This window comes from Anomalospiza imberbis, unplaced genomic scaffold (assembly GCF_031753505.1).
Source record: "Anomalospiza imberbis isolate Cuckoo-Finch-1a 21T00152 unplaced genomic scaffold, ASM3175350v1 scaffold_568, whole genome shotgun sequence".
In the NCBI taxonomy this organism is placed as follows: domain Eukaryota; kingdom Metazoa; phylum Chordata; class Aves; order Passeriformes; family Viduidae; genus Anomalospiza; species Anomalospiza imberbis.
Window position 1 is genome coordinate 53,546 of NW_027100180.1, and position 13,955 is coordinate 67,500.

The 13,955-nt window shown below is 54.7% G+C and overlaps 1 long non-coding RNA gene and 1 pseudogene across 1 annotated transcript; one reads left to right on the forward strand and one right to left on the reverse strand.

Annotated features, from left to right (window-relative positions):
* Positions 1-1,272: 1,272 nt before the first annotated feature.
* On the reverse strand, positions 1,273-2,217 carry LOC137467289 (uncharacterized). The gene is made up of 3 exons (XR_010995479.1): positions 2,072-2,217; positions 1,667-1,814; positions 1,273-1,459 (listed from the first exon to the last, which is right to left on the reverse strand). It is a non-coding gene; the product is annotated as an uncharacterized lncRNA (long non-coding RNA).
* Positions 2,218-3,481: 1,264 nt separating this feature from the next.
* Positions 3,482-10,773, forward strand: LOC137467291 (uncharacterized; annotated as a pseudogene).
* Positions 10,774-13,955: the final 3,182 nt, after the last annotated feature.

Genomic DNA, 13,955 nt, shown 5'->3' on the forward strand with positions numbered 1-13,955 from the left:
ACCACGATGTGTTTGTGCTGGAGCATGTTCGTGAACACATGGAGGCTCATGCTGACCACCTCTCCATCTGCATCACCCAGCAGCCCCAGAAGGCTTTGAGATACATTGCGCATCCTACTGGCCTGTGTGGAACACAAGGCTGTGCTGGAAAGCCATGGACGGCTGCACGGCCAACACCGCCCTGGCTCTGCAGCCCCACCCTGCTGCTGCAGGGCCCGCAGGCCAAAGGCCTGTCCCAAAGCAGCGGGGCAGGTGAGGCAGGAGAGCTGGCAGCAGCTGCCTCAGCTCCTGAAGCCCTGCCAGCCCAAGGGGCTGCTTTGCCCAGCGCAGCTTCAGCCGCTGCCCCCTTCTCACCATCGAGGGATCCTTGCTGGGCACCACGAGGCCTCTGAGCGCCAGGCGACGCCTCTGACTGCATTCACCCTGAAGGTACCTTGACGTGATCCTCAGGACGCTGCCACCACATTTACTCAAGTCTAGGCGCTGGAGGACCTGAAAGGCACAGGGCAGTGACAGGGGACCCGGCCGGCAGGAGCCCAGAACCGCACAGGGCTGGGCCCAGGCAGCAGCACAGGGCGTGGGCACCGTCCTGGCAGCTGTGGCTACGAGAGGGCAGAGAGCTGGGAGGCAGCTCAGCGAGGCAGCGCTGGCCAACAGGCTCACCTCCACAAGGAATGCCAGGAAGGGAAGATCCCAACACGGGTCCTCCCTGCTGAGATGCCGAAGCATGTGGATTGTGATGCGAGAGCACAAAGGCATAAAAACGCAGAGCATCTCCCTGGCAGTGGGGAAAAAGGCACCAAAGCCCTGAGGTGGGGAGACCAAACCTCTCCCAGGACTGACTCACAGAGGTCTGGTCATTCCCCAGCATCCCTGGAGGGGATGTGGGCGCTTTGAGAAACAGTCCCTCCTGGGCACCCTCCTCTCTCAGCCTTTTCCATTCTTCTTGGCCGTCCTTTGGTGACGAGCCCCTCTGGCCCAGGACCACAGGGACTGTGTGGGGCACAGGGCACAAATGCTGGGGGCAGTGGGGAGAAGGGGGTCTCACCTGGCCAGCAGACCCACGGCGTAGTGCTGGGAGTCAGCACACAGCAGTGTGTCCCAGCCACCCATGTGCTCCATAGCCTCCACCACATTGTCACACCACAGTCGGCCGAGCAGAGCCTTCATGACCTGCACGGCAAACCTGTGTGCAGAGAAAAGCCCAGGTCACCCTGGGAGCACTGGCGCTGGCCACAAGGGCACGGGAAGGACAGGAGGACGGGGACCTGTTGGGCTTGCTGGGAAGGCGGTGTTCCTCCTGGCATGCTCTCCAGAAGTTATCAACTTCCTCTGGTGGCATCTGCTGTGTGGTGATGACAACATGGAAGAGCAGTGCCACAAACAGGCGGGAGGAATAAAGGATCAATGCCTCGTGGCACTCAGGCACCTGGACAATCACCCAGATCACCAGAGTTGCCTGCAAGAGAAGCAGCCCAAGGCAGGGCTCAGTGCCGAGGTGTCCATGGGGCAGGGCCCAAGGGCAGACGCAGGGGAGCAGAAGGCCTGGTGCCCCCTGAGCCTGCCCCGAGCCCAGGTTTCAGCCCAGCGCCTGCGGCGTGGAGAGGATGGAGAGCTGCTGGAGAGGCGACCTGGGGGTGAGCAAAGGCCAGTTCCAGAAACTCACAGCCAGGGAAAAAATGTCCTTGTTGTCCCCATCAGAGGTGCACATTCTGGTCAGAGGCCAGTCCTCCATCACACAGAGCAGTGTTGACAGCACTTTCTCCACTGCTGGTCCCGATGAGCCTATGGCTCTCCACAGCACTGCAGCAGCTCTGTGGGATCAGAGCTCTGTGTCAGGGCCATGTCAGTCACAGCACCATGCCCTGTGCAGCTGTGGGGGCCCAGGTGACAGAGCCCTGGAGCCCTGAAGGGCAGGGAAGGAGCACTGGCAGCAGGCTCAGGAAACAGAGGGGCCCGAGGGTCCTGGGCCTCTCTGCCTGTCTGGCAGACCCCATGGGACAGGCTGTGCAGGGCCACGGGCCCTAAAGGCTGCTGAGCCCTGAGCTCTCCAGGCTCGTGGGCCCTGTACCTGTCACACGTTGGGGCACAGCGCAGGAGGGTCAGCACCACGTCAGCAGGGTGTTCTTCAGCCAGCCTCACAAGGTCAATTTGCAGCCTGGCATCCACAGAGACGTAGGTGACGAGACTCTGGTGGATGTTCTTCACCTTGGCTGGCACCTGGAGGAGGCATAGGGAAGACTTGGAGCACTGTTCAAGGGAGCAACTTCCCCAGCTTCCCCCAAGAAGTGCTTCCCTTCCCACCAGACTGTGCTGGCCTCAAAGCCTGAGGGGGCCCAGAGACCCTGGCTTGAGGGGACACGCGATCCCGGCTGGCCTCCAGGTGTGGAGCCAGGCTGTTTACCTGCTGCTTGTGAGCAGAAACACTAGGTTCCTTGAAATAGTTGAATATGAGTTCCTGAATCAGAATGGGAGCAGGTGTGGTGTCAGTATTTGTAAGGCCCTGAGTCTCTTCATTGTCCCTGTTTGTGATGGCCACAACCTCAGTCATTGACGAGCTAAGAGCCTTTGCCCAGGTTTCAGTCGCTGAGGCGTCAGAGTCTTCTGAGCGCTCAGCCGAATCCGGGCTGACATCAGGCTCAGCCTGGAGCTCGGTCAGCCCCGAGTCAGGCTTGGCTGGGCCCTCAGCTGCTGTGCTGCCGGTCTTTCTCCGCCGAATGCGCAGGAACTTCCGGAACATCTGCAGGAGAACAAAGGACAGGGAAGCCCGGAGTGTTCCATGGAGTGCTCCAAGCGTGGTGCTCGGCTGAGCAGTGACAGCAGGCCCAGCCCAGGTGGGGATGGCTGCTGGTACCTTCAGGCTTCTGCGGAAGCGGCCACGGCTGGGTTCCTGCTCTTGTGTCCGGTCCAGGGCTGCACCTGGCAAAGAGCGAGCGCAGCCAGAGCTGAGGGGCTGCGGGAGAGGCCGGAGAACACAGCCCAGCCCCGCGCTCCCCAAGCAGGGGCAGCCAGGGATGCCCCAGGGGATGGAGCACGGCCACTGCAGGGTGTCTGCCTGGCCCCTCTTCCATCCTGTCCATGGGCATGTCCCCAGGGGATGGGATGGGATGGGATGGGATGGGATGGGATGGGATGGGATGGGATGGGATGGGGCCAAGCTGGCTGCAGCCATCAGCCCTGTGGCCCAGCTCTGCAACTCACCATCCTGCGGTGGCTGGAACTGCTCCAGTTCTTCATGCTGTTGTGCTGGGGCAGCTCCAGGGTCTTCCTTTTTTTTCTTCCTGAACACTTTGAACACACTGAGAAATCTGTTTGCCATGCCAGAGTATGACCTTGAGGGCACCTTCAAGGAAGATGGCAGGGTGATGTTCTGAGTCAACAAGTTGTGTAGTTGTGCCTTGAAGGCACCTGAGACAGAGAAACCTCAGCAAGGCTGCAGGACAGCAAGTCCTGCACTCTGGTCTGGAGGGCTCCTGCCACAATGACAGGAGACTCCTCGTTAAGGATTGTGGTCGCCAATTCCCTCAGTCTGGCTACGCGGGCACCTGCAAAAGAAAAGCCTCGGGAAGGCCACGGGCTGCCAAGTCCCGACGTCCTGCCACGAGGTCACCTGTAGGAATAACGCCTCGGGAAAGCTCCGGGTCAGACACAAACGAGCGCGCTGTGCGGGGGCTCCTCACGACACCGCTCTGTCCCGTCCTGTCCCGTCGCCTGCTCCGAGCACTGTGGCGTGCTCTTGTCACCGCCAGCTCCTATGTCCCCACGTGTCACAAAGGCAGGGCCCTTGGACACCTTGTCCCGTTCCATGCCATGGTGACTGTGCTGCAGCGTGTCACAAAGGGCCCTTGCACACACTGTTGCCACCTGCTGTGGGGCCGCCCCCAGCCCACCCTAAGTGGCCAAGGTTGGAAGGAATCCCTGGCCCCAGGTGTCTAAGACAGCCCAACAGGATCTTTAGGAGCAGCTCAAACCATCAGCACACCCTGCCCTGCTCTGCGGGATCAGGCCATTTAAGAATCCTCAATTCAGGAAGGCTTTACTTCTCATTGGGCCCCTGGAGTAGTTCCAAAATTTGCAAACTTCTGAAATTAATAGAGATTGCTGGGGAATGTGAATGATTTGGAAGTTTGTTCCCATCTAAAAGCAGCAACTCGTTTGCCTTAACACATTCCATTGAAAGTCACTCTGGAAACATAGCACTATACAGAGGCAAAAAGAAGACCATTCTTTGGTGTGCAAATGGTTTTCAATGAAGGGATGATAATATCGTCATTCTCTTAAGGAATAAAAGCTCTCAAGGATTGAAAGTCCATTAAGTGTTACAAAAGTAGCCCAAACAAATGAGTAGATGGAAAAAGGGCTCATCCACCCCAGTAGAGATATCTAAGTGGCCAATAAAGTACAGCTCTCCCATCTTGTTCCCTGCAGGAGAATCAGGACCATGAACGGAAATAGTCACAGATATTCCTTCTGCCCTCCATAAGCAAAGCAGCGCTAAACCACAAATGCTGCCTTCAAGCTGATTCAAATTCCAGCCTAGAACTCTCACCTTCCAGACAACTCCTTCCCCAACACGTCCCCCAAAACCAACCCCCCGCAAACACCCGCAGAGAAGCCCTCAACAGCCCGCCAGGACCCCCAGCTGTCCCCGTCCCTCCTCAAAGCTTTCCCACCATCCAGCAGACCCCCTGGTTCCCTGCATGTGCCGTGGAATGGCACTCTGAAGGATCTTCTCCGAGGAATTCCCTGGCAGCAAGCTCAGGCTGCCAGGCCTATGGATCCTGGCTCATCCTTCCCACCGAGCCTTCCTGTGCACGGCTTTTCCATTGGCACATCTGCGCTCAGCTCGGACTTCTCCACTCAGCCAGGGCTGCTGGTAAAGGATTGAGAGCAGCCTGGCAAGCTCTTTTTCCAGCTCCCTCTGTGCTCTTGGGGCAGGTAGAACATTCCACAGGAAAGCAACTGGTGCCACAGGGAGTGGGCGGCATCAGGCAGCTCTGGGGAGGCCCCTCAGGACTGCTGTACCCTGAGGGAACACTGTTGGCCATCCCCTGTGTGTATCTGCACAAGCTTAAAATCAGCTGCCTCAGCTGCCAGGGCCTCTCTTGGCCAGCATCCTGACATGGATGCAGGACTGCTGCGAGGCACTGCTGGGACCCAGCGGGACAGGACCGGCTGTCTCGTGTCCACGTAGCACCCCTCACGCAGCCAGGGCCATCCCGAAAGCAGACAGATGCTCCCGTGTCAGCAGAGAGGAGCAAGGAGCACTGGGCTCCTCTCAGGGTACCTCAGCTGGGCTCGCTCCACAACACGCCCCCATTGTAAGGCCTGCTGATGCCCAGCTGCCAGAAATGCCCACCTTGTGCTCTCCAAGATGCACAGGGAGAGCCAATGAGCAGGACACTTTGGGAGGCAAACCTTCCAAGCCTTTCTGAGGCCAGGCACGCACCAAGATCAGCCAAGACTCTCCACGCTGCCTGGCCCACCCAGCCCAGCTCTGTGCTGGCCCTGGGCCACAGCAGCTCCCTCCAAGCAGGAGGCAAATGCATATTGCCAAGAGCTGAAACCCAGCTGTCTTGGTTTGGAAAGACAGGTGTCTGCTAAGGAAGGCAGCAACCTCCCCTGAAATGGAAAAATGTAGACCTCTTCCCTCTGAATTGTTCCAAGTTTGAAATTAAGGGGAGCTCCCAGGCAAAAATATGGGAGCAGGAATACCAGTTCTTTCTTAGGGAAGAAAATAACAGATAAAATACACAATGCAGTGAACTAAAACAACACAGACAGAGTCAGAATACAACCTGACACCCTGGTGGACAGGGTGTTGGTAGCAGTCCAATTGGAATTGTGGCTGCAGTCCTCCCGGAGTGTCAGGTGTGGTTCTGTTGGAGAAGTGATCTTGTGGAAAAGGGTGCAGTCTTCCTCTGAAGAGGCAGTGGAAGAGGCAGCTGTTCCTCTGGGAAAATCCAGCGCAGAAATAGCTGTGCTCCTGGGCCAGAAGTTCAAGACCATACATGCAGGTAGGGATGCTTGGCTCCTCCCTCTGGGCGGAGCATCTCACAATGGCATGTTACAGTTCTTTTCAGTCTTGCAGTGGCCCACTATCAGCAGATGTCTTTCCAGAGGGAGGATTGATTGTGGAAGAGATAAGGAACAACTGCCCACTTCACACAAGACAACTGCCATACAGATGGCAAATAGAATACATCTTGCTTTTTTCCATCTGGGACAACAGCAGACAGGGAAGATGTGAAAAGGGTGTGTGTAAAGGCCTTTTCATTCACAGCTCCCACAGAGAGCTTTGGGGCTCACAGCGGGACAGAGACGGTTCTGCTCGCACCTCTGTCCAAAGGGGGGTAACACATCCTGCTGCAGGTGCTTGGCTTGGTCTCGGCAGGTCCAGGTGGATGCCAAACCTGCTCTTCACAGCCTTCTTCCTGCCCCTCTGCCAAGTGCAATGGGCCTTCAAGGACTGAAAGGAGCACAGAGAGCCAAAGGGGGATACTCGCACCTACCTCACTGGGAGCTCCCTGGGAAGCACTTTCCTTGAGAAGCAAGCCCCTTTCCTCCAAAGGCGTTTCCCCAAACGTGCAGCTTTTCTGGGGAACACCAACACACCCTCAAGAAACGCTGGCAAGGCTGAAAGACTTCAGGTCCTTTCAGGACAGGCACTCCAGCTCTAGCTCGTATTCCCCCAAGTGTGTTTCCAGGTGGAGGCTCAGACGTGCAGCCCCAGGCCTTCTACAAACACGGGCTGCTCGCTGCCTCTTTCTGCCGGATCGGTGCGTGTCTCACAAACGGGACGGGACCCTGACTGCTTGCAGACTTGTGATTTATTATCTGTCTGCATCATACAAGCAAAAAGCAAGAGGCACAGGAAAATGACAACATCCATGCAAACACAGATCACAGACAAGATGGCAGCCCATGCAAAGCCTTTTTATACCCATTCTTTGAACCAACAGCATAAAAGAAAAGGTGTAAAGTCATTATACTCTAAGCAATTAGAAAAGGACCCACGTGGGTTTAACATAAACAAAAAGGACTTCTATGAACCTCAAACAATACACAATAATTCGTTCTTTAAGATGGAAACTTGTTCTATCTTTGCAAAGCATATATCTAGGACTTTCCACATCTTGAGCTATCAATACGTTCTTGTTCTTTCTTGTTCCTTATGATAAATATCAATGTATTCACTTGGTTCTTAACTTCCTAGCTTTCTCAGAAGGTGTAGAAATTTCCCAGCCTTTCTCAGCTTTGGAAAGTGTCTTTTACCTTTTTATATTCCTACACCTCTTCAGCTGTGGGGCCGCCCCCAGCCCACCCTAAGTGACCAAGGTTGGAAGGAATCCCTCGCCCCAGGTGTCTAAGACAGCCCAACAGGATCTTTAGGAGCAGCTCAAACCATCAGCACACCCTGCCCTGCTCTGCGGGATCAGGCCATTTAAGAATCCTCAGTTCAGGAAGGCTTTACTTCTCATTGGGCCACTGGAGTAGTTCCAAAATTTGCAAACTTCTCAAATTAATAGCCATTGCTGGGGAATGTGAATGATTTGGAAGTTTGTTCCCATCTAAAAGCAGCAACTCGTTTGCCTTAACACATTCCATTGAAAGTCACTCTGGAAACATAGCACTATACAGAGGCAAAAAGAAGACCATTCTTTGGTGTGCAAATGGTTTTCAATGAAGGGATGATAATATCGTCATTCTCTTAAGGAATAAAAGCTCTCAAGGATTGAAAGTCCATTAAGTGTTACAAAAGTAGCCCAAACAAATGAGTAGATGGAAAAAGGGCTCATCCACCCCAGTAGAGATATCTAAGTGGCCAATAAAGTACAGCTCTCCCATCTTGTTCCCTGCAGGAGAATCAGGACCACGAACGGAAATAGTCACAGATATTCCTTCTGCCCTCCATAAGCAAAGCAGCGCTAAACCACAAATGCTGCCTTCAAGCTGATTCAAATTCCAGCCTAGAACTCTCACCTTCCAGACAACTCCTTCCCCAACACGTCCCCCAACCCCAACCCCCTGCAGAGAAGCCCTCAACAGCCCTCAAACAGAGTAAGTTTGGACTGAACTTTTGCTTTCAGGCACTCAATGGATTTGTCATCGCCGTGACTGGAGACGGCTACATCTTCTACATCTCCCCTTCCGTGCAGGACTACTTGGGCTTCCACCAGGTGAGCACCATATTTTCCTGGCTGGAAACAGATGGATGCAGTCCTGGTGTGGGAAGGAGATGCAGATGGAGAGCAAAGCTTCCCTAAGGGCAGCAGCTCCTGTGGCAGGGGAAGGAGCTGGAGTTTGCCTGTTCTTTACACTCAGTCTTGCACTTACAGCACCCAGGAAGGGAAACCTTCTGCCGTGTCCTCTTCCCGACACCTCTGCCAGGCTGTCCAGGAGCAGACACTATTCTGTTTTGTCGTTCCAGTCGGATCTCATCTACCAGAGCGTGTACGAGCTGATCCGTGCGGACGACAGGGCCGTCTTCCACCGCCAGCTGCAGAGGACCCCACTGCATGCTGCTGACAGTGAGTGCCAGGCTGATCCCTGCAGGGGTTCACTTGAGCAGCTCTGATCCGTGAGCTCAGGGCGTGCAGCACAGTTTGGAAAACTTCCGTTTGCTTTTCCAGCTTTTCCCCCTGAGCAGCCGCTGCTTGCCAGACGCAGCGCCACATCCAGCCCCCAGCACCTCCATGCTGAGAAGCAATCCTTGGTGGAGAGGAGCTTCACCTGCCGCTTCCGCTGCCTGCTGGATAACTCCTTGGGATTCTTGGTAATGCTGAGACACCCTTCTGCTCCTCCTGTGCCTGCAGGGTGTTCCCCCAGAGCCACTTGTGTCCCATAGGGGTGAGAGCACAGCAAGTTCCCAGCACCCTGTTTGCTTCACACCCACGTTTTCTAATCCCTGTAAGGCCTTGAATTTCCATGGGGGCCTGAAGTTCCCCCTTGGTCAGCAAAAGTCAGCAGCAGACAAGTCCCCAAAGTGCTTTCTTTGCCATTGCCACACTCCTCCTGCCTATCTGCATCCTGGAGCTCCGGACCAAAACACCCCCGTTGCACTCAAACACGTTGGTGACTGTGGCACAATGTCCTCCTCCAGGCAAACCCAGTCAGTTGCCCGTCGGGGGCTTCGCTGGCCATAGTTCCAAAAGACTGGGAGCTGCAGGAGCATACGTGGAGTCCCAGACTCTGCCAGGTGGCAGTCCTGAGAATTCCCCCGGGGCTTGGCTGTGGTGGCCACCCCCCTCCCAATCTTTTCCTTGCCCTGCCCAGGGCTTGCATGAGTCCTTGTTCTCTGGGGATGGGAAGCTCTATGATGTGGAGGCTGCTCTCCCTGCACCCTTAGGAGGCAGGCAGCAGCCAGGGCATGGCGGCTTCCCCAAACAGCCCCTGGTAGCCCACGTAGAACCCAGCTTTTCCTGGGAGGGGGAGCAGGCAGTGCTCTGAGAGGACAAGGGGTTCTCACAGCTGTGGCTCCCACAGGCTGGGGCAGCTCCTCAGAGGAGCCATGGGCAGGGCCAGCGCAGCACAGCGGACTCCTGCTGAACTCCAGCATGGATCCCAGCACCCACCAGATGGACTGCATTGTGCTGTCCAAGTGCCAGTATGGAAACAGCCTTTTTGGCAGGAGAGCAACTTCCTGAGGGATGCTGCTAAAGAATCCCTTCCCCAGCAGCCAGGCGCTTTGCCTTGCCCTGCTGAGAACCACCCTGGAGCACCCTCCTCCTCACCGGGCTCGGCTTCAAGGTGCTCAGCAGCTCTCCCTGTGAAGGTGGATGCAGGAGCACCCCTGTGCTCCGGGCAGGGTCCTGGCTGCCCATCAGTTCCCTTCTCAGCTGGGCAGCCCCTCTGAACCTGTGAGATCCAGCTCAAGGGGAGGTGCGAGGGCTGCAGGACCTGAGGGGTGCCCGGCTCCTGTGGAGGTCTGCCAGGAGTGCAGCCACACCATCCTTTGTGGGCAGCCTGGTTTGGGGCTCCATGTGAACCAGGAGCCCTGTCTTGGAAAGCCACCAGCAGCCGTGAGCTCTTCTCATACCTGCCAGCTGTGCCCCGTGCCCCCTGGTCTCTCAGCATTTTGTCTTCCAATGCCGTCAGGCAGTCTGAGATGAAGTGGTTTGGACTTTTTGTTCCGTGAGAAGTCTTTCAGGGAGATGCAGCTGTGCCACTGGGGAGGCTTGTGGGCTTCTGGGGTCCAAGGAAGGACATTGCTTGCTGGCACATCCATGTGCTTGGGGCAGCCTCTTGCAGATGGAGCTGCTGCCTCACAGGCAGGCAGCCCTGAACTGCTGTTTCTCAACAAAACAGCATGCTCTCCTCATCTCCTGTGTTGGACCACCCTTGTCATGTTGCTGTTTAGTCCCCTGCTTCATCTCTGCTGGCCTGAGCCTCTTTTCCTCCTGTGCTCTCCATCTCCTCCAGAGACCATCCAAATCCTTTGGAAAAGATGTTACCAAGCACTTCAAGAAGCTCAGCAGCATTGAAGGGTCTCGGTGAGAGGTGGAGTTGGTGTGAGTGGAGGCATCCTGGGGATTTGGGCTCTCCAGCAGCCTCCCAGGGGAGTTTGGGAGAGGTAGGTACCAGGCATTGTGACTTTACTGGGATGCAGGGTGGGGAAGGTCCAGCTGAGCTCCCCTTGGGTTTGTCACTGGCTTGTCCTTGTCGTCCTCTTCTCTGCTCCACAGTGCCGTGGGACAGAGAAGAGTGGGGCTTCCCCCTGTGGTTTTGCCAAAGCAGTGAGAAGGAAAGGCAGGGAGGGATGCAGTGACCACTGGCTGCCTCTCCACTTCAGACCCACTTGGTGCCCCTCAAACCATTGTTCTGCAGCCCAGAACAACCACTTTGTTGAATTCTCTTCCTTTTCCATATACGTAACCTAAGATTTGAATGAATTGTTTTTTCCCCACCATGAGAGCAAAGTCTTGCAGATTCATCAGGGAAATCCACAAAAAAAGCAATGATTTTTTTTGGGGGGGAGGGTGGGGATGATTTGAGTCCACACTGACTTGCAACCTTGGGTTAGAGAGATCAGAGTTCTTGGGGACATTCACACCTTCCCCTCATGCACCCATCAACCTGAGCATCGCATCTGCCTCGCACACCAGTGTTAAGCATTTTTTGGATCAAATTAAATCTGGTAATCAGCGCAGGGCCAGCAGCAAGCCCACATGTCCCGGTGTAGAGTGGCCTCATCTCCCCGGGTCTCTTCCTTCATGCCCAGCCTTGCCTCCACTCGTGGGGTATGGGAAAGTTCAAGCTCCTCTCTGCAGGCTGCGAGCAGAGCAATGCTGAAACGTGCTGGACCACTCTGAGGCGGCTTCGAGGAGCACCTAGGTCGGGCAAGGAGTTGACTGGCCATGATCCAGATCCAAAAAGCAGCAGGATGGACTCTGCTCACTAGCCTCTGTTGTTCTGGTGCCTGTGAGACGGTGCTGGGGGCGTACCAGGGGCTCCCAGTGCTTCAAGAGATGGGGGCACTGCTGCTTAGGGCTGTGACAGACCCCCCCCGCCCCGTGCTCTGTCACTGGTGTCTGATCTCTCTGTACCTCGTGGCTGTACAGATAAAGTCTGTTCTGGTGGCAGCGTCTCATTTTCTGCTCCATGATTTCTTTGTGCTGCTGGTGGCAGCTGGAAGGTGCTGAGGGGAAAAGAGCTGTCCGGAGCCTCACCCCTGTGTTTGGTGATGTATTAAAAGGCGATTTGCTTTGTGCTGATGTTTGTTTTGACCCAAACCCATGTCTCGCCATTTCCTCCTTGACTGAGCAAGTGCTGAGAAAAGCCTGGCCCTGGTGCTGGGTGGGTGACACTCCCGTTGTCACTGTCCCCAGCTACTGTGGGCATGCACGGCAGCAGAGGCGTGACAGTGTCCCCCCCTTTGCACCCCCAAACTGCCCTGTGGGGTTGTGGGACTCACAGGCAGGCTTACACTCCTCATTGGCACACATGGTTGTTAATATCTGACGATTAAAAATGATTACAGTGATGCGTCTGCCCAAAATAAGGTGTAAATGACACCATATGCTGGGGCCAATAACATGGATCTTTATTTAACCGTAAACGTGAGGGGGAGAGAGGGAAAAGATGGGAGCGTGGAGAGAAAGTGACTGCAGCCTACATCCATCGAGTGCTGAAGGGAAACAGTCCAACAAACACCACATGCGTGGGGTTTCTATTCTGCTGAGGCTACGTGGGAACATCCCCTGTACCTCTCCCTGGGGCGGGGAGCTTCACACCGGTAATACTGTGGATCACGGGACGCTCGGGGACTCTTTACACCTTCGGAGATGCTGCAGCTGTCTCCAGGTGAGCGCAGTTGAATTAACGATGGCCCATCAGTTGAGATGGGTACCTTCAGCTTATGTGTGACTGTCCCCAGACTTGGGAACCCATTACGTGAGGGAGGACATTGGCATGATGAGTGAAATGAATGGGCCAGGAGACCAACTCCCTTTGATGCCTTCATTGAAGTGATCAGCTCTGGGTGGGGGCCCCTCGGGTCGCGCACACCGCCGCTGCTCCCTTTGGCGACGCAGAGGAGGAGGTGATCAGGTTTGCTTCACAGCAGAGCTGAGGGTTCTGTGCTCATGGCATGCCTAGGAAGACGATTTCTGGCTCATAGTCAGGGGTCCTCATTCTATTCTGGTTCAGCTTAGGTTAGGGTGACTTCTAAAAGTCGTTTGGAAGGGTAGAGGAACTTCTCCCCGGTAGGTCCAGTCACTTAGTTCCCCAAATTTTAAATTGGCTCGTTGTTTCTAGGGTCTTTTGTGGTGTTTTCTTGAGCTTTTCTTGATTTGCATATTCCTGAGAAGGTTTCCGGCTGCCATTTTAGGGAGCAGCAGCAGCAATACACGAAGGCTCCAATAAGGGGACAGGTAAAAGGGAATACAACCAGGGTACGTGTAAGGGAATTTAACAAGGAGGGGGGTACCAGGTGGGGGTACAACCGGCGTGTATGTAAGGGGGATAACAGTGAGGGATTATAACAAGTGCAGATTTAAGGGAGTTTACATTGGGGGTGTAACAAGGGCGTATGCAAGGGAGTTAACAGTGAGGGGGGTGTAACAAGGGTGTAACATTTATTAACCTAAACAGCAAATGCTTTAAAAGCTCCAACCATACTGACCTTGTTCATAACAAGAGAATAAAAGCTTCCTGGTGTCGCTGCTAATAAAGGCTGAAACAACCCTCACACGTTGCCTTGGGGGCATAAGGCAGGAATTCAGATGGCAATTTCTGCTCCTCACAGGCTCCTCTCTGCCTGTTTCTGCAGAGCATCTCCTGTTGGGACCCGTGCTGTTGGGGAAAACAGTATTCTCAGCATCTGTAGAGGATGAGGCTATTTGGAATGCAAAATTGGGTTGAATAATAGAACTGTCACTCCGAGGCCCGTGTTTATCGCTGGAGCGTGGACATTTCTGTGTACCAAAGACTCCTGATAGTTATTGCAAAATCATTCCAAGGCAAAATGATCCGTTTTGGAGTGACATTGGTATTGGAATGTGCCCCCAGTGAGGTACCAACCTCGTGTCAGTTTACACAGGTGATGATCTGGCCTGAAACTTGGGACTTCAGGGCCCTGTTTGATCTGATTCCTGTTGTCTTCCAGTTACCAGCTAAGCAAAAGCAGCAGAGAAAGTGCTCAGTGCCAGCTCTGCAGGAAGGCTGAAATGATGATTCCTGTTCTTATTTGTGACAAGGGGGTCATAAATCAGGTTTTTGGGTGGCATAAAGCCTTGTTGTGGCACTGCAAGTTTGGGAAGTCAAGTCAGAACTCGACAGGTGTCAGCTGAGGTTCTGATCACTGCAGTTCTCCTAATTTAGACGATTTTAACTGCAGGAGCATCTGAAGAGCAACCAAAATAACATTTGTGTAATGACTGTTCCACAGTTTGGTGTTTCTAATCTAAGTATCCTCCTGCCCCGCTGAGTCACAGCCTGTGAGGGGGAGTGAAGGA